The sequence below is a fragment of the Heterodontus francisci genome, chromosome 29 (genome assembly GCF_036365525.1).
Source record: "Heterodontus francisci isolate sHetFra1 chromosome 29, sHetFra1.hap1, whole genome shotgun sequence".
NCBI lineage: Eukaryota > Metazoa > Chordata > Chondrichthyes > Heterodontiformes > Heterodontidae > Heterodontus > Heterodontus francisci.
This window is the reverse complement of record NC_090399.1, coordinates 19,054,264-19,080,664: the sequence shown is the minus strand read 5'-3', so window position 1 is coordinate 19,080,664 and position 26,401 is coordinate 19,054,264. Positions and strand designations below refer to the sequence as shown.

General features: G+C 42.8%; 1 protein-coding gene across 10 annotated transcripts in view; it reads right to left on the bottom strand.

Annotated features, from left to right (window-relative positions):
- Window positions 1-21,247, bottom strand: part of LOC137346170 (protein PRRC2A-like) — a 186,222-nt gene extending 164,975 nt beyond the window's left edge. For all 10 annotated transcript variants that reach the window (XM_068009536.1, XM_068009544.1, XM_068009542.1 and 7 more), the window contains exon 1: window positions 21,094-21,247. The gene's annotated coding sequence lies outside the window, so the exon portion shown is untranslated. The remainder of the gene's footprint in view (window positions 1-21,093) is intronic.
- Between the last annotated feature and the right edge of the window lie 5,154 nt (window positions 21,248-26,401).

The following is a 26,401-nucleotide window of genomic DNA, read 5'->3' as shown; positions in this document are numbered from 1 at the left end:
TCTGCACCTTGTCCAGCTCACTGGTCTTTTCACAATCCAAAAGTGAAACTAACTTCAACAATCAAGTCACATGACAATAATAAATCTTGACCGGTCATTCCACTGCTGTGTTGCTTGGAACAGGTGCCTAGCAGTCTGTGTAATTCACTCAGTTCAAACCCACCAATTTTCAGCAATCAATGTCCAGAGAAAAATCCTTTCCTCAGTTTTAAAAACCCCCCACAGAATTCTAAACTTTCAATACAAAAAAGAAAACACATTAAATTATTCATTTGGGAATCAGGAATCAGAGAAGATTTGGAGTTGGAAATAATTAAATTGCTATCTGGGACATCCCATATGTGCCACATGGCTATGGAGATAGATGATGCAAGGGATGTCTGTCGGTTTTTGGATCTGTGTATTTGCGAACAGTCAATTGGCTTTTGGAAGTCAGTTGCACTCAGGAGCAGATAACATCAGGAACCAGCGCTGTTTCTAGTTTGAGACAGGCCCGTGCTCAAGCTGGAAAGTCCAGATTCGGGAGATGATTTCATTCCTCAAGACAGCTGAGAAACTAAGGAAATCATCCCAACAGCTGCAGTACACTTCGGATTGGTCCCAGAAGTGAACAAACTGCCAGGATCCTGTAACGTATAGGGAAATTCTTGGGGTGGAAGTAACAGTCGAATAGGAGCATTCTGTTGAGATTTAGAGTTTGAAGTAGACGTCTTCATAGTCTATTAAAATTTTAAGTTTGAAATGTGTTTAGTTAGTAGTGTTTTGCTTTAACTCTTGTAGAGTGATGTTTTTGTTAAAAATGCAAAGTTTTATGATTTAATTCTTTCAGAAATATCACAGAAAGTTGAATTTCCAGTTAATAGTCACCAATGGGATAACAGCAGAAACTCCAGGACTCTTCTCATGACCTGGACAACCACATGTGCAGGACGTGTTGTCAGCTGCAGCAGCTTGAGCTCCAGGCTTCAGAATTTTGGCAGCAGCTGATGTCATTGCAGTGCATTCGCGAGGTTGAGAACTTTGTGGATAGCACATGTTTGAATGTGGTCACCTGCAGCTTATGGGTACGCAGGCAGAGAGGGAATCAGTGATGGTTAAGCAGGTAGTGCAGGAGCCTAGAGTGCATCACGCTCTCTGACCAGACAGAATACTGGAGGGAGTGATGGTTCATCCGGGGAGTGCAGCCAAAGCCAAGTCCACAGCACCACGGCTGGCTCAGCTATACAAGGGGGGGGGGGCGCAGCAGGAAGATTGGAAAAACAATAGCGATAGGGGATTCAATAGTTCAGGGAAGAGATAGGTGCTTCTGCATCCGCAGACTTTAATCCAGGATATGTTATGTTGTCTCCAAGGTGCCACGGTCAAGGATATCACGGAACGGCTGCAGAGCACTCTTGGGGGGGGGGGGGGAGAAAAAAAAAGAGGGTGAACAGCCATTTGTCATGGTCCAGATCAGTATCAACAACATAGGTATAAAGAGGGGTGTGACCCTGCAAGCAGAATTTAAGGCGCTAGGGAGGACACTAGCAAGCAGGTAGAGAGATCAAAAGGTAGTGATCCCCAGATTACTCCCAATAACACGAGAGTACAGAACTAGGAGGGTACAGCAGATGAATGAGTGGCTGAAGAGATGGTGCAGGAGGGAGGGCTTTAGATTCCTGGGATATTGGGACCAGTTCTTGGAGAGATGGGCCAGACATGTTGCACCTGAACAGAGCCAGGACCAAAGTCCTTGCAGGACGATTTGCTAGTGCTATTGGGGAGGGTTTCAACCAACTTGGCAGGGGTGTGGGAACCAAGCGGTAATAAACCAAGAGGGAAAAAAAACAAAGGAGCAGAGAATTGGGAGACACAGATGGCACTAGAGTAGCAAGAAGGAATGTAATACGGTCTAAATTAGGTGCTGATGCGAATATGCAGAGCGTGGTAAATAGATTGGTGAGCTGCAGACACAGATAGCTACGTAGAAATATGTTGTTATGGCAATAAGAGAGTCATGACTTAAAGGCAGGCAGGACTGAAGACCGAATAATCCTGGAAACAAGGTGTTCAGACAAGATAGGGAAGAGAAGAAAGGAGGAGGGGTAGCTGTATCAATTGAGAACATTACGTGCTGGAAAGGATGTCCTAGAGGGGTCAAGGACAGAAACCATTTGACATATGGAGAGAGACTGGGTCAATTAGGCTTGTATGTGCTAGAGTTTAGAAGAATGAGAGGGGAACTCAGAAACTTACAAAATTGTAACAGGACTGGACAGACTAGATGCAGGAAGGATGTTCCCGATGGCGGGGGAGTCCAGGACCAGGGGTCACAGTCTAAGGATAAGGACTTCACTACCAAAGAAAGCAGTTGAGGCCAAATCATTAAATATATTCAAGAAAGAGAGTTAGATATAGTTCTTAGGGCTAATGGGATTAAGGGATACTGGGGGAAAGCAGGAGCAGGTTACTGAGTTTGGATGATCAGCCATGATAGTATTGAATAGCGGAGTAGGCTCGAAGGGCCGAATCCTGCTCCTATTTTTCTATGTTTCTATGTTATAGCTAAGAAACAATAGAGATACCATTACAATTCTGGGTGTATTCTAAATGCCAACTAGTGGCAAAGATATAGAGGGGAAAAAAGCAAAGAAATTACAGGTGGTTTACGAAATGTAGCTACAATGGAGGACTTAAATTTATCCTAATATAGACTGGGATATTAATAGTGTAAAAGGGCAAAGAGGGGCAAGAGTTTCTAGAGTGTGTTCAGGAAAGTTTTCTAGATCAATATGTTTCCAGTCCAAGGAAGGAGATATTGCTGGATCTGGTTGTGGGGAATGAGGTGGGTCAAGTGAATCAAGAATTTTTTATTATTCGTTTCATGGGATGTGGGCATCACTGGCCAAGCCAGCATTTACTGCCCATCCCTAATTGCCCACGAGAAGGTGTTGGTGAGCTGCCTTCTTGAACTGCTGCAGTTCATGTGGAGTAGGTACACCCACAGTGCTATTAGGAAGAGCGTTCCAGGATTTTGACCCAGTGACAGCGAAGGAATGGCGATACAGTTCAAAGTCAGAATGGTGCATGGCTTGGAGGGGTACTTGCAGGTGGTGGTGCTTCCATGTATCTGCTGCCCTTCTTGGTGGTAGAGGTCACAGGTTTGGAAGGTGCTGCCTGAGTAGCCATGAGTAGTCAGCAGTTGTTTAGTGGATGGTGATAATCGAATCATAAAGTTTAGGGTGGCTTTAGGAGAGGACAAGGAACAATCCAGAAGAATAATTAATCGGGTATGGGCCAAATTCAATGGGGTGAGAACAGGTCTGGTCCAGATAAATTGGAATCGAGGGTGGTAAAAGGAGTAGGACCAATTAGGGACCTAAAAGGGGATTTACGTGTGGAAGCAGGGGTGTGTGGCTGAGGTACTAAATGAGTACTTTGCATCTGTCTTTACCGGGGAACAAGATACTGCCCAAGTCATAGTGAAAAAGGAAGTAGCTGAGACATTTTACGGGCTAAAAATTGATAAAGAGGCGGTATTAAATAGGCTGGCTGTTTTTAAAATTGATAAGTCACAAGAACCAGATGAGATGCATCTGAGGATATTGAGGGAAGCAAAGGTGGAAATTGTGCAGGCATTACCATAATCTTTGAATACAGCAGTGGTGCCAGAGGGTTAGAGAATTGCAAATGTCATACCCTTGTTCAGAAAAAGGTGCAAGGATAAGCCCAGCAACTAAAGGCCAGTCAGTTTAACATCAGTAGTGGGGAAGCTTTTAGAAATGATAATTCAGGACAAGATTAATAGTCACTTGGACAAATGCAGATGTGTTAAGGAAAAATCATATTTAACGAAATGGAGTTTTTTTTTTGATTAGGGTAATACAGTTGATGTGGTGAACATGTACTTCCAAAAGGCATTTAAGTGCCACATAACAGGCTTGTCAGCAAAGTTAGAGCTCTCAGACTAAAAAGGACAGTAGCAACATGTAAACGAAATTAGCTGAGTAACAGGAAATGGACAGTAATGGTGAACAGTTGTTTTTCCGACTGGAGGAAGATTTATAGTGGGGTTTCTCAAGAGTTGTGTGTTAGGACCCCCGCTTTTCTTGATCTATATCAAATGACCTAGACTTGGGTGTACAGGGTACAATTTCAAAATGAGTTGATGTCACAAAACTTGGAAGTATTGTGAACTGTGAGGAGGGCAACGCTAAAATTCAAAAAGGACATGGCCAAGCTGGTGGAATGGGCAGACAAGTGGCAGGTGAGATTTAATGCAGAGAAGTGTGAAGTGATACATTTTGGTAGGAAGAACAAGGAGAGGCAATATAAAATAAAAGGGTACAATTCTAAAGGGGGGTGCAGGAGCAGAGGGACCTGGAAATACATATGCACAAATGATTCAAGGTGGCAGGGCAGGTTGAGAGTACACTTAAGCATACAGGATCCTGGCTTTATAAAACAGAGACATGAACTTAAGAACATAAGAAATAGGAGCAGGAGTAGGCCATTTGGCCTCTCAAGCATGCCCCACCATTCAATAAGATCATGGCTGATCTGCCCCAGACCTCAACTCCTCTTTCGTGCCAGCTCCTCAAAGCCCTCAACTCCCCGATATTTCAAAAATCTATCTACCTCCTCTTTAAATACTTTGCGATCTAGCCTCCACAGCTCTCTAGTATAGAGAATTCCAGACATTCAGCACCCTCAGAGAAGAAATTCCTTCACATCTCAATTTGAAATGAGTGCCCCCTTATTCTGTAACTATGTCCCCTAGTTTGAGATTCCCCCACTAGTGGAAACATCTTCTCAACATCTACCCTGAAAAGCCCCCCCCCAGAATCTTCTATGTTTCAATAAGATCACCCCCTCATTCTTCTAAACTCTAATGAATAAACGCCTAACCGGTTTAGCCGTTCTTGATAAGTCAACCCCTTCGTCCCAGGAATCAGCCTAGTGAATCTCTTTCGTACTGCCTCCAATGCCAGTATATCCTTTCTTAAATACGGGGACCAAAACTGTACACAGTACTCCAGGTGCGGCCTTACCAACACCCGGTACAGTTGTAACAAGACTTGCCTATTTTTAAACTCCAATGCACCACCCCCCCCAGCAATAAAGGCCAAAATTCCATTTGCCTCCTTAATTACTTGCTGCACCTGCATGCTAACTTTTTGTGTTTCATGCACAGAAACACCCAGATCCCTCTGTGCTGCACATTTTTGAAGTCTCCATTTAAATAATAGTCTGCCTTTTGATTCTTCCTACCAAAGTACCAAAGCCTCACACTTTCCTACATTAGACTCCATCTGCCAAGCTTTTGCCCACTCACTCAACCTATCTATATCCCCTTGCAGATTCCTTATGTTCTCATCACAACATGCCCTCCCACCTATTTTTGTATTGTCAGCAAATTTGGATAGATTACACTCTGCCCCCTCCTCCAAGTCATTGATATAGATAGTAAATAATTGAGACCCTCGGACTGATCCTTGTGGCACTCCACTTGTTACGTATTTCCAACCTGAAAAAGACCCATTAATCCGGACTCCGTCTTCTGTGAGTTACACAATCAATCCATGCCAACACATTACCCCAATACAGTGAGCTCCTATCTTGTGCAATAATCTTTTATGTGGCATCTTATCAAAAGCCTTCTGGAAATGCAAATACACTACATCTACCAGTTCCCCTTTATCAACTCTGCTTGTTAAATCCTCAAAGAACTCTAGTAAATGTGTTAAACATGATTTCTCTTTCACAAGACCATGTTGACTCTGTTTGGCTGCGTTAAGCTTTTCTAAATGTCTTGTTATTTATCCTTAATAATGGACTCTAGCATTTTCCCAATGACAGATGTTAAGCTAACTGGTCTATAACTTGACTGCTTTCTGTCTCCCTCCTTTCTTGAATAGGGGCATCACATTAGCAGTTTTCCAATCCGCTGGGACCCTCCTGGAATCGAGGGAGTTCTGGAATATTTCGACCAACGCCTCGACTATCTCTACAGCCACTTCCTTTGAAACCCTTGGATATAGGCCATCAGGTCCTGAAGACTTGTCTGCCTTTAGTCCCATTCTTTCTTTCTTTTGGGCCTCCTTATCTCGAGAGACAATGGATACGCGCCTGGAGGTGGTCAGTGGTTTGTGAAGCAGCGCCTGGAGTGGCTATAAAGGCCAATTCTGGAGTGACAGGCTCTTCCACAGGTGCTGCAGAGAAATTTGTTTGTTGGGGCTGTTGCACAGTTGGCTCTCCCCTTGCGCCTCTGTCTTTTTTCCTGCCAACTACTAAATCTCTTCGACTCGCCACAATTTAGCCCTGTCTTTATGGCTGCCCGCCAGCTCTGGCGAATGCTGGCAACTGACTCCCACGACTTGTGATCAATGTCACACGATTTCATGTCGCGTTTGCAGACTTAGTTAGTATTAAAGCAAGGAAGTTATGATAAACCTGTACAAAACACTGGTTCTGCCTTAACTGGAATATCGTGTCCAGTTCTGGGCACTAGACTTTAGTCAGGATGTGAAGTCCTTAGAGAGGGTGCAAAAAAGATTCATGAGAATGAAATTCCTCATTCTAGAACCAGTTACATGGATGAGTTGGAGAAGCTGGGGCTGTTCTCCTTGGAGAAAAGATTGGGAGGAGATCTGATAGAGGTGTTCAAAATCATGAGGGGTCTAGACAGAGTACCTAGGGAGAAACTGTTCCCAGTGGTGGAAGGATCGAGAATTAGAGGGCACCAATTTAAGGCGGCTGCTTTGGATCTGGAATGCACTGCCAGAGTATGGTGGAAGCAGATTCAATCGTAGCTTTCAAAAGAGAATTAGACAATTATCTGAAGAGAAAAACATTTGCAGGGCGATGGAGAAAAGGCAAGGTAGCGAGAATAGCAGGGCTGCTCTTTCAGAGAGTCAGCACAGACACTGTGGGCCAAATGACCTCCTTCTGTGCTGTAACCATTCTATGATTACCTCTTGCATCCCCATGGGTCTATCCTTGGCCCCCTCTGGTTTCTGATCTACATGCTGCCCAACGGCAACAACCAAAACAAGGTAATTATCCACATGTACACAGATGACACCCAGCTTTACGTCACCACCATCTCTCTCGATCCCTCCGCTGCTGCCAAGTTATCAGACTGCTTGCCTAACATCCAGTACTGAAACAGCAGAAATTTCCAAATAAATACTGGGAAGACAGACAGGACCATCTTCAGTCCTTGCCACAAACTCCATTCCCTCGCCACCAATTCCATCCCTCTCCCTGGCAACTGAGGCTGAACCAGACAGCTCGCAATCTTGGTGTCATATTTAAACTGAAGATGAGCTTCTGACCCAATAGTTGAGCTATTACTAAGACCATTTATTTCCACCTTCATAGCATTGCCCAACTCTACCCCTGACTCAGCTCATCTGCTGCTGAAACCCTCACTGATGCCTTTGTTACCTCTGGACTTGGCTATTCCAATGCACTCTGAGCCAGCCTCCCATGTCCTACCCTCTGTAAACTTGAGGTCATCCAAAACACTGTTGCCCATCACACCAAGTCCCTGTTCATCCATCACTCCTATTTGTTCTGACCTACACTGGTTATGCAATGCCTTGATTTTCAAATTCTCATTCTAGTTTCAAAATCCCTTATTCATCCCAGTCTCTAATCTCCTCCAGAAGTGTCTCTCTCCTTACCTTTAATCTCCTCCAGCCCTACAACCCTCCGAAGTATCTGCACTCCTCCAATTCAGGCCTCTTGAGCATCCTTCATTATAATTGTTCAAGCACTGGCAGCTGTGCCTTCAGCTGCCGAGGCCCTAACCTCTCCACCCCTTTCCTCTTTGAAGGGGCTCCTTAAGTTTATCATCTGCCCCAATATCTCATGCGGCTCAGAGTCAAAATTTGTTTGGCAATGCCTAGCGACATGGAGACATCTTACCATGTTAAAAAGTACAGTATAAATGCAATTGCTGTTATTGAAAAGCCTGTAATAAAATCCAGTACCTATCTTAAAACCAACCAAGCATGAAACTTCACTAATGGCAATTCAATCTGTGCAATACCTCAGCATACATTGGAGGATTTAACCAATCTATCATGCAATCACTGGCTTCCCTGACATAATAGCTTGTTTCAACAGGTTTGAGGGAAGTCTGCAGTTTGGGGTATAGAAATTCAAACAAAAAAGGGGGGAAAAAATGAAAAGAAATCAGAATAATGCCTCAAATCAAGACCAATGCACGCTCATCACCTAGTGGCACTCCCAATGAATCAGCCAGGACTCCATCTCTCCTGCTCACTCTCCCTACCCTTCCAAATTTAATTTTTCTCATTCTCCTCCGTGGAAATAATGAGCCACTATTTACTTTGTAACCTTTCATAATCTCGAAGACTCCTATAAAATATGAGGCTGGTAGGGAACTTGGCTACCACGGATTTGCAGTCGGATGAAACACACAACTGATTATTATTACATGTTAGAGTATCTTGCATGTAATAACAAACATACTGTTACATATGTACAAGCAAATTTTTCTTACAACACACCTGTGATGCACTTTGGGCTGTTTTATTACATTTCAAGGCACAATATAAAAGCAAGTTGTTGTTGTAATATGTTAGCCAACCCAAATATCAAGCGTTGTCACAGTCAATCCTCTCCCAAGCAAGATTAGTGAGTTTTAAAATTCAACTGAGAATGCGAATTAACATTGGGAGTGAGTAGTTTTATTACAATCCCCAATCACTTAAATTTGACAGGATTTCTTCTCCCAGGTACATGGCGGCGTATATCTTATTCCACAGCTAGCAAGCAGACAGCAGCACAGAAAAGACGACAAAGAAGGGTAACTTCTGGAGAGGGCAAGGGCTAGTTATGAAAGGCCACACTGATTCCCTACTCCATTCCTAGACTAAAACGGCATGCAGAGCTAACAGGCTGGACCAGCAGGAACAGAGTTGTTGGATCCAACTGGAACGTGCGATGAATCAGTTAGTCTTTTTAAACAATAGCAAACTAAGCAAATATGCAAAGTATAAACAAACTATTCCTTTCATTCAAATTGTAGTCACTCCCATCCTTCTTCCATGATGGATCAGTTTTCACTTAAGAACAGAGACACAAGAGAAACACCCAAATCCTGGATTCAGTCCACAGAAGAGCCAGAAAGCTGATCTCTAGAGTCATAGGATTCAGTTTGGAGGAAAGACTTGAGTGATGACAAAGAATCTTAAAATACACACAAACAAGTTAGTAAATGGCAAAGGTAAATAGATAACACTGCAAAGTCAAACTGTAAAACAATGCAGTAGAGAAAGACCAAACCTGTATTTATAGATCAGAACTACAGGATGTCTTCACAGCTGATGAATTACTTTAAGTATGGTCACTATTGTAACGTAGGCAAATGCAACGGTCAATTAGAGCACGGTGTTACGAAAATGCCTCTGTGTTTTGTTAAATATATTTTTTGAGGTTTCATTTTTGAAAGATTGAAGAAATGTTAAACTTTGGGGTTTTCAAAGGGGGTCATGTAAAGACCACTTGACTTTGAAAAACAGTCCCTGGAAATGTTTTCTTCGAAGGGGCAATGAGGCGCCTTGAGGAAAACCAGCCTTTCCATGAAACCATCTGACTTCCAGCTCAATGACGCACAATACCCTATAAGGAGGGAAGAGAAGCTCAGCTTTCCAGCACCTCTCTAAACGACTGTGTCAACTCATCTTGCCTCCTGTCTTGAAGAAAAGCCTGCTAAATTAATTCTTAAACCTGCCTGAAAAGAACAGTTCTAAAAGATCCCAGTGACCCCTCTACATGTACTTGGAGGCCAGTATGCCAGTTTTGGAACACAACATATGTCATCTGCTGTTGCTTCAAAGATGCATAAGTATTCAGCCCAGTGGTTTTCTTTTGTCTGCAATAGAGCTCTAAAAACAAAAATTCCTTTATTTTCCAGTTAACTGGTGTGTGTGCACGCGGGTATTGGTAAGTGGAAACAAATTTAAATATATGTTGCGACCTGTGAAGTGGAACTAGAACAAACAGTGCACTCCTCCCACCTCAGTCTTTCTGATATGTTAAACTTAGGCCCCGTCTGCCCCCTCAGATGACACAATTTCGAACAGCAGCAGGTGAGTCTGCCTGGTGTCCTGGCCAATGGTTAGCCCCTCACTAGTAACATCACTAAAACAGATTATCTGGTCATTTATCACATTGCAGTTTGTGGGACTTGACTGCATGCAAACTGGTTGGCAAGTGTTCTACATTACAACAGTGATTATAATTAAAACATATCATTGGCTTTGAGATGGCCTGAGGTTCTGAATGACGATATATAAATGCAAGTCTTTATTTAGAAGCAGTGGCGGCGGCGAGAGGAGCCAGGGTATAAAGGGAGTGGAGAGCGAGGCCAGAGACCGAAGCAGCGGCGGCAAGAGCAATCATAACATGGTAGAATTTCAAATTCAGATTGAGGGTGAGCAACTCGGGTCTCAAACCAGTGTCTTCAACTTAAACAAGGGCAATTACAGAAGTATGAAGAAAGAACTGTCTAAAGCAGGCTGGGAAAATAGACTGCAGGGGAAGTCAGTAGATGAACAGTGACAGACTTTTAAGCAGATATTTCATAACACTCCGCAAACATTTATTCCAGTCAGAAGGAAGGACTGGATGAGAACAATGAACCACCCGTGGATAACAAAGGAAGTTAAGGAGAGTATCAAATCAAAAACAAAGGCATACAAAGCAGCGAAAGCTAGTGGTAGGCCAGAGGATTGGGAATTTTTTTTTTTTAAGAAACTAGCAGATAAATAAAAAAGAAAAAATTGATTATGAGAGCAAATTGGCGATAAATATAACAGTAAGTGCTTCTACGTGTTTATAAAAAGGAAGAGAGTAGCTAAGGCAAGTGTGGAACCCTTAGAGGATGAGCCTGGGGAACTAATAACAGGGAACAGGGAAATGGCAGATAATTTAAACTAATATTGTGCATCAGTCTTCACGGTGGAGGACACTATAAACATCCCAACAATAGATGAGCAAGGTGTAAATGGGAGGGAGGAACTTGTAACAATCTCTACCACGAGGGAAAAGGTGCTGGACAAACTGATGGGACTAAAGACAGACAAGTCGCCAGGACCTGATGGCCTGCATCCAAGGGTTTTAAAAGAAGTGACTGCAGAGATAGTAGAGGCATTGGTCATAAGATACCAAACTCATTGGATTCCGGTAGGGTACCAGCAGATTGAAAAACCGCTAATGTGACTCCTCTATTCAAGAAAGGAGGGAGACAGAAAGCAGGAAACTATAGACCAGTTAGCTTAACATCGGTCATTGGGAAAATGCTAGAGTCCATTATTAAGGAAGAAATAGCAGGGCATTTAGAAAAACATATTGTAATCAAACAGAGTCAACATGGTTTTATGAAAGGGAAACCATGTTTGACAAATTTGTTAAGAGTTCTTGGAGGATACAACAGAGTGGATAAAGGGGAACTGGTAGATGCAGTGTATTTGGATTTTCAGAAGGCGTTTGATAAGATGCCACATAAAAGGTTATTACACAAAATAGGAACTCAGGATATGGGGGTAATGTGTTGGCATGGATTGAGAATTGGCTAACACACAGAAGACAGAGTCGGGAGTAATGGGTCTTTTTCAGGTTGGAAAGCCATAACAAGTGGGGTGCTACAAGGATCGGTCTTAGGGCCTCGACTATTTATCAATATTAATGACTTGGAGGAAGGGACAGAGTGTAGAGTATCCAAATTTGCTGACGATACAAAAATAGGTGGGAAGGCATGTTGTGATGAGGACACAGAATCTGCAAAGGGATATAGATAGGTTAAGTGAGTGGGCAAAAACTTGGCAGATGGTGTTCAATGTTGGGAAAGTGTGAGGTAATCCACTTTGGTAGGAAGAATAAAAAGGCAGATTATTTAGATGGAGAAAGACTACAAAATACTGCAATACAGAGGGATCTGGCTGTTCTTGTACAGGAAACACAAAAAGCTAGCTTTCAGGTGCAACAGGTAGTTCGGAAGGCAAATGGAACTTTGGCTTTTATTGCTAGGGGGTTAGAGTTTAAAAATAGGGACGTCTTATTACAACTGTACAGGGCGCACAGTAGTGAGGCCACACTTGGAGTACTGCATACAGTTTTGGTCCCCGTATTTAAGGAAGGATATACCAGTATTGGAGGCAGTTCAGAAGAGGTTCACTGGGCTGATTCCTGGGATGAAGGGATTGTTTCATCAAAAACGGCTAAACAGGTTAGACCTCTATTCATTGGAGTTTAGAAGAATGAGAGGTGATCTTATTGAATCATATAAGATTCTAAGGTGGGTTGACAGGATAGATGTTGAGAATATATTTCCACTGGTGGAGGAATCTCGAACTAAGAGACAGTTAAAGAATAAGGTGGCACACATTTAAAACGGAGATGCGAAGGAATTTCTTCTCTCAGAGGGTGGTGAATCTCTGGAATTCTCTACCTCAGTTGTGGATGCTAGGTCACTAATTGTATTTAAAGGAGAAGTTAGATTTTTGAAATCTCGGGAGTTGAGTGTTATGCGGAGCAGTCCCGAAAGAGGAGTTGAGGCCTGGGACAGATCAGCCATGATCTTATTGAATGGCGGGGCAGGCTCGAGGGACTGAATGGCCTACTTCTGCTCCTACCTGTGTTTAGGAGACATTTGGATACTATGATGGGGTCTGTAGATTCTTTATGGATGAAAGAGGCCAGATGGTTGAATGGTCTCTCTCAACAATACCTATCCCATGACCACACTCTTTGGGCTCTCTGCACATTGCCAGTGATGCCCAGCACGAACCTTGCTGTGCAGGGAGACTGGCCACCCACTTCCAGGATTCTACTATTAACCACCTAGAAGGTAGCATCTAAATGGAAGCTGGATGTTCATACATCCTGATTTTCCTTCTATCTGCCCAAGTGAATCACCACTGCTGTGCATCACTCCATTAACAACCATGCAGCACAGGGAGTGTCTGACACAGGTAACAGCTGGATATGGGAGAGCAACAGCAACCTGTAAAGGAGGCAGGCAGGTGGGCACTCTCATCCCTGCGCCTAAGTAGCAAATAAACCAACATCTCCAACCCTAGTTTCTCCGTAACCTCAAGAAGCTTTGCACATGCAAGAACATGGCAGTGAAAATGTGTTATTTTTGGAACGCAGCAAAGTAAATGGGTCAAGGAGCCAGTTAAATACACAGTCCTTGTACAACAAACTATAAAGCCAAGATACCTGCTTGCTTCACCCAGTTAAAACATGCAATTGCACAGTAGAAAACACTGCTGTCATGACAGAAAAACCTCTGTGCAAGGATAAAAGACCACTATTTAACTCCTACCGCCCCCGCCTTCAAACTATGACCCCAAAATCAACAATTTGCATTTTTGTTGGTGCCTTTAAGTCTATAAAGAAAAGATCAAGTCACCATTTTGCAAATGATCACACCAGATGGCTTAGAGATATCCTAACACTTCATCTCCAGATATTACCCTCAACATTCAAACCAGGTTAGAAGTTTTATAGCTGTTCATACCCACATCAATTGTAGCTTTAAATTAAGAGCTCCAACTGGAATTCTAATCAAAAGACAATGCCACAATGCACAGCTTCAGTTGTCTGCCTGCAGAGAAGGAAAAGAAGTCATTGGAAAAAAGCCAAGACACTGGCAGTCCATTTACCCATTGAAGTCAACCAGCAGACAACAGTAAAAGCCATTCTTGACTGTACAACTCCAAGTTTTAACCGGATAAAACAAGCAGACATCCCATCTTAATATGTGTTTGCTACACCAAGGCCAGTGCTCACAGCTGGGTCGATGGTCGGTTTGCTGTTTCAAGTTCATATGTTCCAAAGCCAACACATAAAATTTTCTTGTGCCGTCCCTTCATGCACGTGAGGATACTTGCACAAACTGTTTACAAACTGCTTTGAGCACGTTAGTCAGCCAAGATAGAAATGCATTTTTGTGCCCCATTATGTTAGAGGGAGGAAGTTACTGTCTGTACAGCAGATGATTAAGATCAATTCCAACAGTCCTTACAAGTAAATTTTCTCAACTCCTCTCCTGAAGGTGCCAACTTATGCTAGGGTATAGTTCCATGGGTTCCAGATGCTCTCCAGTAACTTCGGCAACTTATCATTGCTCGTGCAGCATCAGCACATTACTGAACTGGTGGGACACACGTGCACATCACCTGAACAGCTATCAGGAACAGGAATCCTGGCTGTGTTTTTCCCCCAATCTAACCGCCCAAGGTTGTGGAGGCCCACCTGCAGCACCTAAAATGTCACCCCACCTCAGATCAACTAACTCACAGCAGACCAGAAATCAAACACTGGATCATCTGGTCTAAGCAGCTGGTTCCAAATGAAAACAAGTGAGTTTGGTAAGCGAGCCAGAGGCAAGATATACATCACAGAGGCTTTAAATCAACTTTAAATGTATTCTATGAAAAAAGGCATATGGCACGCTATCAGGAAACCTCACATTTTACAAAACACATTCCCTCCCTTGTGATCCTTATATGCTTCAAAAGAAAAACACAAAGGTTAGAGTTCTACTGTACCTCCCACAGATCATACTTCAGACAGAATTAAATGGCTCAATTTTCTTTTTTGCAAAGCACTTCATATCTATCTGCATTCTTCTTGCCCAAATTATCACCTCCGTCTCAATAGAAAATCCACCGATATTACAAATCAGCTTAGCTGACAATTACCCTTCCCAATAGTAAACTCCACAGGCCATGAAGATCCCAAGTCCAATCCCTGGTCAGTGCTGACTTAGCCCATTTCAGCCAGAACAACAGCAGGGCTACAATTAACCTCAAGGCCAAAAGGAAGAGAAAAACACAAGAGCCAAGGCTCCTACATATAATCACTATTGAGTGGCTTTCACTTGATGCCTGGGCTCAATGTCCCTCATTACAGACTGACCAACTGACACTCTCTGCATAGGTTGATACGAAGACTCATCACTTTGGCAAGACAAGAGGGGGTTGCTGCCACTCGTGAATCCATACTGCAGCTAAGTGAAGCCTTCAGGCCCAATAGGAAAGGTTTATGACATTCAATGGAAAACTGAGTTTTGATCCCCAAAACACAACTGAAGGATTCCATTTGCTGAAAACTTAATTTGATTAATTCAGTCACTATATAAACTCTTGGCCAAACTAAACAAATGAAATTGTGAATACAATCCCCAAAATGTCAGCAAAAGCCTCAGAAGCCTGTATCATAATGTGACAGTGACTATAAACCAGCATCCCTGGTGAATGTGAGAAAACACCCTCCACTTTAGAAGTTTGAAATTAATCATGGAAACTGACTACACTAAATTAAAGTTAAAGTGAAAGAGACCCTTCAAACCAATGTCTCAGCCATTGCTAGATCTCCAAATGGAGTTACCCGACTCCAATCCTCCAGAACCTGTTACAACCTTCTGCAAACACTTTTTGGTTTTAAATCTGTACTCCAACAACCATGCCATCTAAGTACCTTCTAGAAAAAGTTAACTAACCCCTATAATCTTCCAATGATAATCCTGAGGCTATGCCTGCTTGTTACAGCCACAAATCCAGAACATCCATTCAAGAAGTAATCTCTAACTGTAAATAGGTGTTGCAAAAGCATGCCAAGGGATTCAGTTAGTGACAAATCAAATCACTGAGGAACAGCTTCCTCTGTTCACTAACATTAGCAGAGAAAAGTACATCCCAGTATTCAGGCACAACAAGATTATCCTAGCTATACAGCTAAAATTAAAAACACACAACAGGAAGTAGCAACTGGGCAAGTCAGTCCATAGTACGGCTGAACACTAATATAGAACCTACTTTCACTCTCCAGTTTCACTTTCTACAATTTCATACAACTATACACTCTCATTAGTGATTTCAGACCAAAATCAGTCAACGTTTTGCCGGATCAAAAAAAGTTATTTTACAAGGATAATGCCAGAACAGATACTGACATAACAACTCTAGTGCCATTGCTTCAAAACAACAGTGAGATATTATACACCAAGAGTTGTGGCAAAGAAGGACCCCAGCTAAAATTCTGAAGACCTACCCTACAATTCTACTATTTCAGAGTTCTAGATTGATCTCCTTTCAGTTATACAACAGGTCTATTTTGACACAGAACCTGCCAGCTGCCAGAGAAAGCTGTTCTTAAGGCTCATTTGGTAACTGTACTGCAATGTAATAAAAAAAAACTCAACTCAATTGAGACAAATGAGGAAGACCCACTCAACACAATAGTAGTCAGTCAACCTCAGCAAGGGTAGCTATGATTTGCTTCAGCATCTTTTGAGTTAAGGATAAAAGGAGAATGGGCAGGGATCCTTCTCCTGGATATAATTCACTGACCGCTTCTGGAAAGTGCACGTGCCCGTTGAGTAGGGGGAGTAGGGGGAACAGAAAGAAAGATTTGCTTTGAATGCCTGGTTGAACATGGTCGAATGTCTGCCAACACTACAATGATACAGTTTATGAATAATGAGAACCCATCCCCATTTTAAAAATTGGTCCTGGGATGTGGGCGGATGCAGACAAGGCCTTTTTTATTGCCTGTCCCTAACTGCCCAGTAGTTGGAGATGGCTGTGGAACTCTTACTTGCCTTGAGAGAGAGAAAGAATTCTGGAAGGCAGGGGTGGGGGAAAATATGTAATCATCAAAATAAAACAGAAGTTTTTATATGAACTGAAATTATCACTGTGATCATTGGGCACCTAGAGGATATCCTACAAAAAGAAAACAAGCCATAAGGAATACAAGACTAGTGAGCAAAGATTCAAAGACCAGATACACACTTAAAATTGATGACTTTAAGCACTTATACTGAGATCATGTCACAATGACCTAATGCCCCACACACCAGATAAAATTGCTGTTATGGTTACAACGAAACCTGCCAAAAAGACCACAGTAAATGGAGACCAGTTATCAATGCTAACCATACATCAGTCAGCTTGGAGCCTCTACTGAAACACTCATCTTCTGCCAAGATCACCTCAAGTTAGCCTCAAAGAGAACTTGTACAAATACAGTAATATACCCAAATGTCATAATTATGCACATACACAACTTTGTTTAGACAGTATCGTGAAGATAAACATCACAAGGAGTGTTAATCAGGCAAAAATCGGACAGCAAGCCACATAGGACTAAAAGCTGGCTCAAACAGGTAGGTCTTGAGGAACTTAAAAAAAAAGTGGGAATTGGCGATACGGAGAGGTTTAGGGAGGGAATTCCAATGCTTGGGGCCTGAACAGCTGGAAGCATGGCCACCATTGGTGGGACAAAGGAAAGTTGGGATGCTCAAGAATTGGAGGAACACAGCCCTCAGAGAGTTGGAAGGCTGGAGGAGGTTAGAGGTCGGAAGGATTTGAACAAAAGAATGAGAAAACAAACATGAGAATTTTAAATGTAATGTAGCTGGACTGGACTGGGAGCAAATGAAGGTCAGTTAGCATAGAGGTGATGGAGAATGGGACTGGGTGCTCAAGTTTAAGGAAGGTGGAACCTAGGAGACAGGTCAGGAGAGCATTGGAATAGCCCAGTCTGGAAGTAAACACATATATACACACACGAGGGTTTCAACAGCAAATTGGCCAAGGCAGGAGTGGAACCAGGCAATATTACAGGTTACGTGGTCTTGATGATGTAGAGCATATGGGGTTGGAAGCGTAGTTAGGAGACAAATAAGATGCGGAGGCTGCAAACAGTCTGGTCCAGTCTCAGACACTCGTGCTTCGGTGTAACTTAGCTTTATTAAAGAGTTTGTCAGGCAGAAGCCAAAATATTAAAGTAATCTCTTCCCCTCCACCTTAATGACTCCATCGTCAAGGATGAGAAACAGCAATTTGGGGGAGGGGGGGGGGGGGGGGGGGGGGGGGGAAATCACTGCTCTTACATCCTAGCTCTCCCATTTTAGTTTCCAATAATCCAAACGGCTCTGTACATAATGAATTTTCTATATATACGAAATGGAATTTTAAAGAAACCTAAATTTAGCATAGTTAAAATTCATTGTATATGACTGCAGCAATGCAGGAAACAGATAATCCATTAAACCAAGCTTAAAGTGGTACACTTCAGCCAGTATCATTCAATAGTACATTACTTGACGATCACTGCTCTTAGCAACCATCAGCTATCTCACCGACTGGATACAAGAAGAGAAAGCCCACAAGTGGAATCAGAATTTACACTGAAGCTTACCTAAGTAAAAGTACTGCATCGGCAGGGCCTGCCTCAAACGATTCGAGAATTCACAACTACTACCCAAGCGATTAACACAATCTTCACCATTTTCTACCTACAATGGCTTGATACATTAGCGAGACCTGAAGAAGCTACTTACTCAGCTGAAGTTAGTGAAACTTTGGGTTCACTTACTTTAGTAAGAAGCAACTTTGGTGAAGTTTGTGTTGGGCTCTAGCCTGGGTGCCTGTCTCCAGCCAAGTACTACTTATAAAAGGCCTTGTATAGTGACATCACAATAACTATTGCAGCCCTCCACAAGCCAGGATGAGCCAGACAACAGAGGAGCTACACAAAAGACAACACACCAAGGAAAAACACAATCAATCCCATGGGAGAAAAGCAAAATGAAAGCAACATTAATCTCTAAACAAAAATCAACAATTCAAGCCTTCAACCTGCCTATCAAAAGCCCCTGCCCATGAAGGTTCTCTCAGACAGTTTCAACAGTCTGATTTCACTTATTAAATGCCTAGTAGAATACAGTAGATAGAACACTAATACCAAATCAGGGGCAACAATTTTGTTTCACATTCATGGAAAAAAAATGGACATGACTGGAATCGCCAAAGCACCTGTAAACAACCTAAATTTGACTCAGTCATGAAACGAAAGGTCCTGGTTATAAGGAGCAAGCAATCACTTTTGTAGATGACAGCCAAGGCAACTAAAAAAGCATAGAAGGTTAAACATTTTGTTTTGCAATGTAATTAAATTCTCAATCATTGCAATAAACAAAATTCGACATACTAAGTTACTGCAATCCAATGGTCTTAATTATATTGAGAAACCCAGGCCCAATAGCGAGCATATGACTTATAGAGCCCAGGTGTCAGATTGTAGGATATTATTTGACACACTGACATGGTCAGTCACATAATCCCTCAGTTATATGGCAGAGGAAGAAACTCAAATATTAGTATAAATATCAGACTAGGGAGAAATGAAAAAGGGTACATATATCAGGTATTGCATAATACTCGACCATCATTACTTATTATTCAAATGAACCACATTAAAACAGCAAACAGGAGAGAATTTCAATCTCAGTATGATAATGATCCATGGTTTCCAGACACTCAATCAAAAAAATTCTAGGATCAAGATTTTTTACTTTAGCCAGGACAAGGTTTCTGTTGGCTCAGTCTCTTGCCCCAGTCAGAAACTCATGGTGTCAAGCCCCAGGACTTGGACACAGAATGGCATCTACTGCAGTACTAAAGAAGTGCCAGCTGCTGTCTTTCAGGTAAAATGTTCACTGTGCACGTGAAAGATCTCCAGTCACTAAGAGGAGCAGGCAATTCTGGTATTCTAGCTAATATTGGTGCCCTCACCATCAGCACCATAAAGATTATCTGGTCATCTATCTCACTGCTGGCTGTGCGATCACACTGTAGGTAAACTAGCTGTTGCATCTGCCTACAAAACAACAGTGTCTATACTTCAAAAGTAATTGCAAAGTATGTTAAGACATCATGAGGATATCAAATTCTAAATTATTGCAAGTTGTTAAATTATAAGGATCACAGTGTACTTACAGATCTTATTACCATGACATAGGTGTTTTTAGAGTGGTTATGCACCTACAGTCCTATCACTAGGGAAATGTAAGTTGTGTTAGAGGTGTCAGAGCACTTCACAGAAAGGTGGGCACTTATTTGGGGGCAGGGGGGGAAAAAGGAAATTTAGGGTCATTGGCAGAGGGACTTTGGGAGGCAGTCCCAGAGAACAGGTGCAGACTGGAAGAAAAAAGCCAACAAAGCCAATGTGAAGAGTAGCAATATGAATTTTAAATTACATTATGAATAAAATAAAAAAAATGTCCAACCTTAAAAATCAGCAGACCACACATAAAACACTTCAGAAAAACCATGACGAGGTCATGACTAATAAAGTTCAGATAGAGTTGGAGAGCACAGTTCTGGCACAAATATTGCACAGCACCATTGTGTTCCACACACTCAACTCAGACGGTCACCCACATCCAGCCTTTTACAAAATCCAGCAAACTACACTTTTCCAAATTTCAAAAAATGCTTAAAAATAAAGCCTGCCAATGACTGAACTCTTCTCTCTCTATCTATCAAAACAACTAAAAAGAGGGTTCTTTCAAAGTAGGAGCCTGACTATCTTAGTATCTGTAACATGGCAAATCAAGGATGATGTTACTACATTAGAGACACCGTAAAATAGTGTAAACAGAAACTACCTCACGCTCTCCCTCTCACCCCCTCCCCTCCCCCCCCAACACAAGTTCTGGATATTTCCACTTTCAAAGAACATTAACCATCGTGTCTCCTTTTAAAAAAAAACAAACTAAAATTAAATATTACTACCCAAATTAACAAGGAAATAACTCACTACAAATAAGTGATTTTTAAAAAGACAAAAGAATTATTTTTTTTACAGACTTTCAATCAATAAAGATATGGATGGGATAATCTGTAAATTCACCTAAAATCAGGATTTAAAAAAAAACTGGCTACAAAATTTTGATTTGACCTCTTGCTCCCTGTCGTAAATACGGTTCTAATTTTATATCAGGTTTATGTATTGATTTGAGAGAGTTTGTATTTGGCTGGGAGGGGGGGGGGGGGTTTTAAAGAGGGAAGTCTCCAGCCCCAGGCTCCTTGCCTGCCTTTCCTGGGGACGGGATGGTTTGTAATTTGCCCAAACCCGGCCAGCGCTGAGCTCCGACAGAGAAACATCCTCCAACAAAATGGCGTCGGACTCCAAGCCGGATCCTCCTCGGCCCCACATTCAAAACAAACTCTCCAACAAAAAAAACCGTCCAACCGGCACCCATCCGCCCGCAATACTCACCCGGACTCCTTCTTCCGGGCCAACACTACCGAAACACCGAGGTTGAAAAAAAAATAACGTGATGCCGAAGTGCGGATGGAGACGGATTATAAATCTCCGGCTTCTTTTATTCCTTCTCGCTATTTCGCTCGCTCTCTTCCCCCCTCCCCCCCGCGTTGATATATCATTGAAAAAAATACCCGGCTGCCTAACGGCCGCAGCGGCGCTCCACCCCGCCCCCTCCTACCTCATTAGCATAAATTATTCTCAGTGCGGCAGCCCGTCCACCAATCGGATGCCGGTTCATTCGCATATATTCTGCATGTCGCTGGGCCGCGCCCACTGGGAGCCACCGGCTATCCGGGCAGGAACTGGGCTTTCAAGCCGCCGCCGCCGCGTGACGTACGTATCTACTTATCATAAATTAGGCATAATTACAAGGGGGCGGGGGGCGCTGCGAACCGCATGCGTGCACACAGGGGGCGGAGCCGATGGCATTTATGTGGCCAACCAGCTCATCGCCTCCTAGTGGGAGGAGGATTCAAGTGCTAGCAATCCACATATTTTGATTAACTTTTATTTAACTTCGTCTTCCCTTTTTATTCATTTTTATTTCACTTCATCTTTTTTTCTGATTTTTAATTAATTTCATCTTCCACTTTCAATGAAATTTTATTTGCCTGCATTCTATTTATTCCTTTCTGCTGAGTCTTTTTCATCTGTCATGAACCCACTGACCCATGTTGGATATAGCTCCATAGGCCCCTTGCCAGTCAGAAGGTCGTGGATTCAAGTCCCACTGCAGACTTTTCAGTTGAGGTTGACACTCCAGGTGCAGTACTGAGAGAATGCAGCACTGTCGGAGGGGCAGCACTGAGCGAATGCAGCAATGTCAGAGGATCACTACTGAGGGTGTGCGCACTGTTGGAGGATCAGTGCTGAGGGAGTGCAGCACTGTCAGGGGTGGTGGTGGGGGGGGGGGATGTCGTGCTCAATCCTGAGGGACAGCGGCACTATCAGAGGGGTAGTACTTAGGGAATACAGCACTGCCGGATATCTGTACTGAGGGAGTGCAGCACTGTTGCAGGATAGTATTGAGGGAGTGCAGCACTGTTGGAGGGACAGTTCTTATGAAAGTGCTTCTTATGTTTTAATATTTTTGAAGATTCGTCACCTCCTACTATCCGGTTAGCTATAACTGAATTGTTAGGGAGATAAGATACTATGTTTCATATTTCGATGCAGAACAACGAGAAGACCTAACAAGCTTACTCACAGCATTTAAAGGAGTCTGTTGGGATAAACCTGTTGGGTACAACCCTAGCCACACGTGATGCGGGTGTAGGGGAATCCTTTCCTATAAAACAGCATCCTTATCTCTTAAGTCCAGAGAAATAGGCCCAGGTAAAAGCAGAAATCCAATACATGTTGGAAAACCGCCTAATTGAACCCAGTCAAAGCAGTTGGAGTTTCCCAGTGGTGTTGGCACCTAAACTTGACGTATCAGCTAGATTCTGAATAGACGACAGAAAGCTTAATGCAGTATCAAAGGCAGACTCCTACCCAATTCCTCACTTGGAGGACTGTATTGACAGAGTGGGCAGTGCCATGTTTCTGACAAATATAGTTTTGTTAAAGGGATAAAAACAAGAAATGCTGGAACCACTCAGCAGGTCTGGTAGCATCTGTGAAAAGAGAAGCAGAGTTAACGTTTCGGGTCAGTGACCCTTCATCGGAACTGACAAATATTAGAAAAGTCACAGGTTATCAGCAAGTGAGGTGGGGGTGGGGCAAGAGATAACAAAGGAGGTCTAGATTGGACCAGGCCACATAGCTGACCAAAAGATCACGGAGCAAAGGCAAACAATATGTTAATGGTGTGTTGAAAGACAAAGCATTAGTACAGATTAGGTGTTAATACACTGAATATTGAACAGCAGCAAGTGCAAACCTGAAAAAAAACAGTGGGTAAGCAAACTGAACAAACTAAGATGAAATGAAATAAATGCAAAAAAAAGATTGTAAAAAATGAATGTAAAAAAAAAAGGAAGAAAAAATAACTAAAAATGAAAGTAAAATGGGGGGCTGTCATGCTCTGAAATTATTGAACTCAATGTTCAGTCCGGCAGGCTGTAGTGTGCCTAATCGGTAGATGAGATGCTGTTCCTCGAGCTTGCGTTGATGTTCACTGGAACACTGCAGCAATCCCAGGACAGAGATGTGAGCATGAGAGCAGGGGGAAGTGTTGAAATGGCAAGCAACCAGAAGCTCAGGGTCCTGCTTGCGGACTGAGCGGAGATGTTCCGCAAAGCAGTCACCCAGTCTGCGCTTGGTCTCCCCAATGTAGAGGAGACCACACTGTGAGCAGCGAATACAGTATACTACATTGAAAGAAGTACAAGTAAATCGCTGCTTCACCTGAAAGGAGTGTTTGGGGCCTGGGATAGTGAGGAGAGAGTTGGTAAATGGGCAGGTATTACATCTCCTGCGATTGCAGGGGAAGGTGCCATGGGACGGGGACGAGGTGGTGGGGGTAATGGAGGAGTGGACCAGGGTGTCGCGGAGGGAACGATCCCTTTGGAATGCTGACAGGGGAAGGGAGGGGAAGATGCAACTGGTAGTGGCATCACGCTGGAGGTGGCGGAAATGGTGGAGGATGATCCTTTGGATATGGAGGCTGATGGGGTTAAAAGTGAGGACAAGGGGAACCCTGTCACGGTTCTGGGAGGGAGGAGAAGGGGTGAGGGTAGAGGTGCGGGGAATGGGCCGGACACGGTTGAGGGCCCTGTCAACCACAGTGGGGGGAAATCCTCGGTTGAGGAAAAAGGAGGTCATACCAGAAGCACCGTCATGGAAGGTAGCATCATCAGAGCAGATGCGTCGGAGACGGAGAAACTGGGAGAATGGAATGGAGTCCTTACAGGAGGTAGGGTGTGAAGAAGTGTAGTCGAGGTAGCTGTGGGAGTCGGTGGGCTTATAATGGAATAAAGGGATACTGGCAGGTTCCTTTAACACCCCAAGCTAATGAAATATCGACCTTTGTCACACCAGATGGTCTTTTCCAATGCTGAGTGATGCCATTTGGGCTACAAAATGCCCCAGCCACTTTTCAGAAACTAATGAACCAAGTGTTCCTAACAGTGTGGTTTACCTTGATGATGTGCTGGTTGGAATAACTCGAAGCTCTGTTTAGAAAATTACAATCACCTGATTTAGTGATAAACCTTGCCAAAAATGAATTTGCAAAAGCAAGGGTAACCTACCTCGGGCATATAGTAGGGCAAGGACAAGTGTTGCCAAGAACAGCAAAAGTACAAGCATTGGTGGAGTTCCCTATCCCTAAGACTAAGCGAGAAATCATGAGGTTTTTGGGGATGTATGGTTTCTACCGTAGGTTGTACCAAATTTTAGCACTATAGCTGCTCCATTGACAGATTTGCTACAAAGAAAGAAATCCAAGGCGTGTGGTCAAGGGAGTACCAAGCATTTTATAGGAGGCTGAAAGCCATTTTGATTAATGGACCCGTGTTGGCTGCTTCAAATTTCACTAAGCCCTTCAAGGTAGCAATTGATGCTAAAATAAAAGCAAAATACTGCAGATGCTGGAAATCTGAAATAAAAACAAGAAATGCTGGAAATACAATTGATGCTAGTGACCTGGGGGCCGTTGCAGTCCTGTTACAAGAAGATGAATCAGGCAAAAAAAGGCCAGTGAGTTACTTTTCCAAAAAGCTAAATCAACACCAAAAGAGATACTCAACAGTGGAAAAAAACCACCCTGGGCTTATTACTAGCTCTTAAGCATTTTGAAGTCTATGACTACAGAGAAACACTAGAATATACTGATCATAACCCACTAGCCTTTGTGGAAAAATTCAAAACCAGAATGCCAGACTAATTCAATGGAGTTCACTATTGCAACCTTATCACTTAAAGATGATCCACATTGCAGGGCAACATAATGTAATTGCAGATGCTTTGTCTAGGAGTTAACTTTGCTTTGAGTTATCTGAGTGCAAAGATAGTACAAAGCAGAACTGTATTAGCTACATACAGGTAAAGAGTGAATGAGAATGAATGTGTAAATGTGTTTTAATATTTTTTCATTTTCTGTTTTTCCATACTTTGTAATGAAATGCATTTAAAAATGGCCTTTCATTCCTCCGAGGATGGAAGTGTTATGAAAGTGCTTCTATTTTGTAAAATATTTTTTGAGGATTTGTAGTTTGGAATCATGGACATTGGTTTATTTGGGAAAACTGAAAAGACTCCATGGATGTTTTTTACATGGGTCACTGAGAGGTCTTGTTTGAAAACAACCTTTACTGGAAGTCACATGCCTTCAGCTCGATAAACAACAGAAACCTTAGTGACTTGGGGAAGATGTTTAGAAGAGAAGTGACCTGTCAAGATTTATGATGGTCAGGAGGTCACTTTTAGGATATTGTTTTGACTTTCTGGTTGGGTTGTGGACTGTTTTGAGTCAGTTGGAGATCAACCTGCCAGAGAGCCTGTCTCTGTGAAACCCTGCAAAGATCCAGTGCGTGGGAGCTAAAACCCCCTGATTCTGTATTTCTCCTGAGAGGCTGGAAAAACCTGCCAGATTAATTCTCAATGCTGCCTGAAAGGAACTGCTCCAGAAAAGACCCCAGTGACCCATCTACATGTTCTCGGACACCAGGCTGTATGCCATTTTGGGACACAACCAATCTGATCCGTTTTCTTCAAGAATTAACAAGTATTTTGCCAAAGTATTCATTTTTGTAAAAGAGCTCTGCAGAAAAAATGTCTTTATTTGTCTTTAACTAGAGTCTGTGTGAGTGTGTGTGGCGGCTTGGGGGAGATTTAAAAAGGGAACTTTCATATTCAATCTGTGTGTTAATGCTTTGCTTCATTATTGGATAAGTCTTGTTTTATAATAAACTGATAATTTTGCTTTTTGTTAAAGAAACCTGGTTGGTGTATTTTATTCTGAGATCAAGAGTAGAGTATATGATTGACTGCATCGGTAACTGGGTAAACACTTAAATAGATGTTGTTACCTGTGCAGAAATGGAACTAGAAAAGACAGTGCACTCCTCCCACCTCAGTCATGACACCGTACTGAAAGAGTGCTGCACTGTCGGAGGGACAGTACTGAGGGAGTGCTACACTGTTGGAGGGATAGTACTGAAGGAGTGCAGCATTGTTGAGGGAAGTACTGGGGGGGTGCAGCAATGTTGGAGGGACACTACTGAGGGAATGCTACACTTTTAGAGGGACAGTACAGAGCGAGCACTACACTGTTGTAAGGGACAGTATTGAGGGTGTGCAACACTGTTGGAGAGAC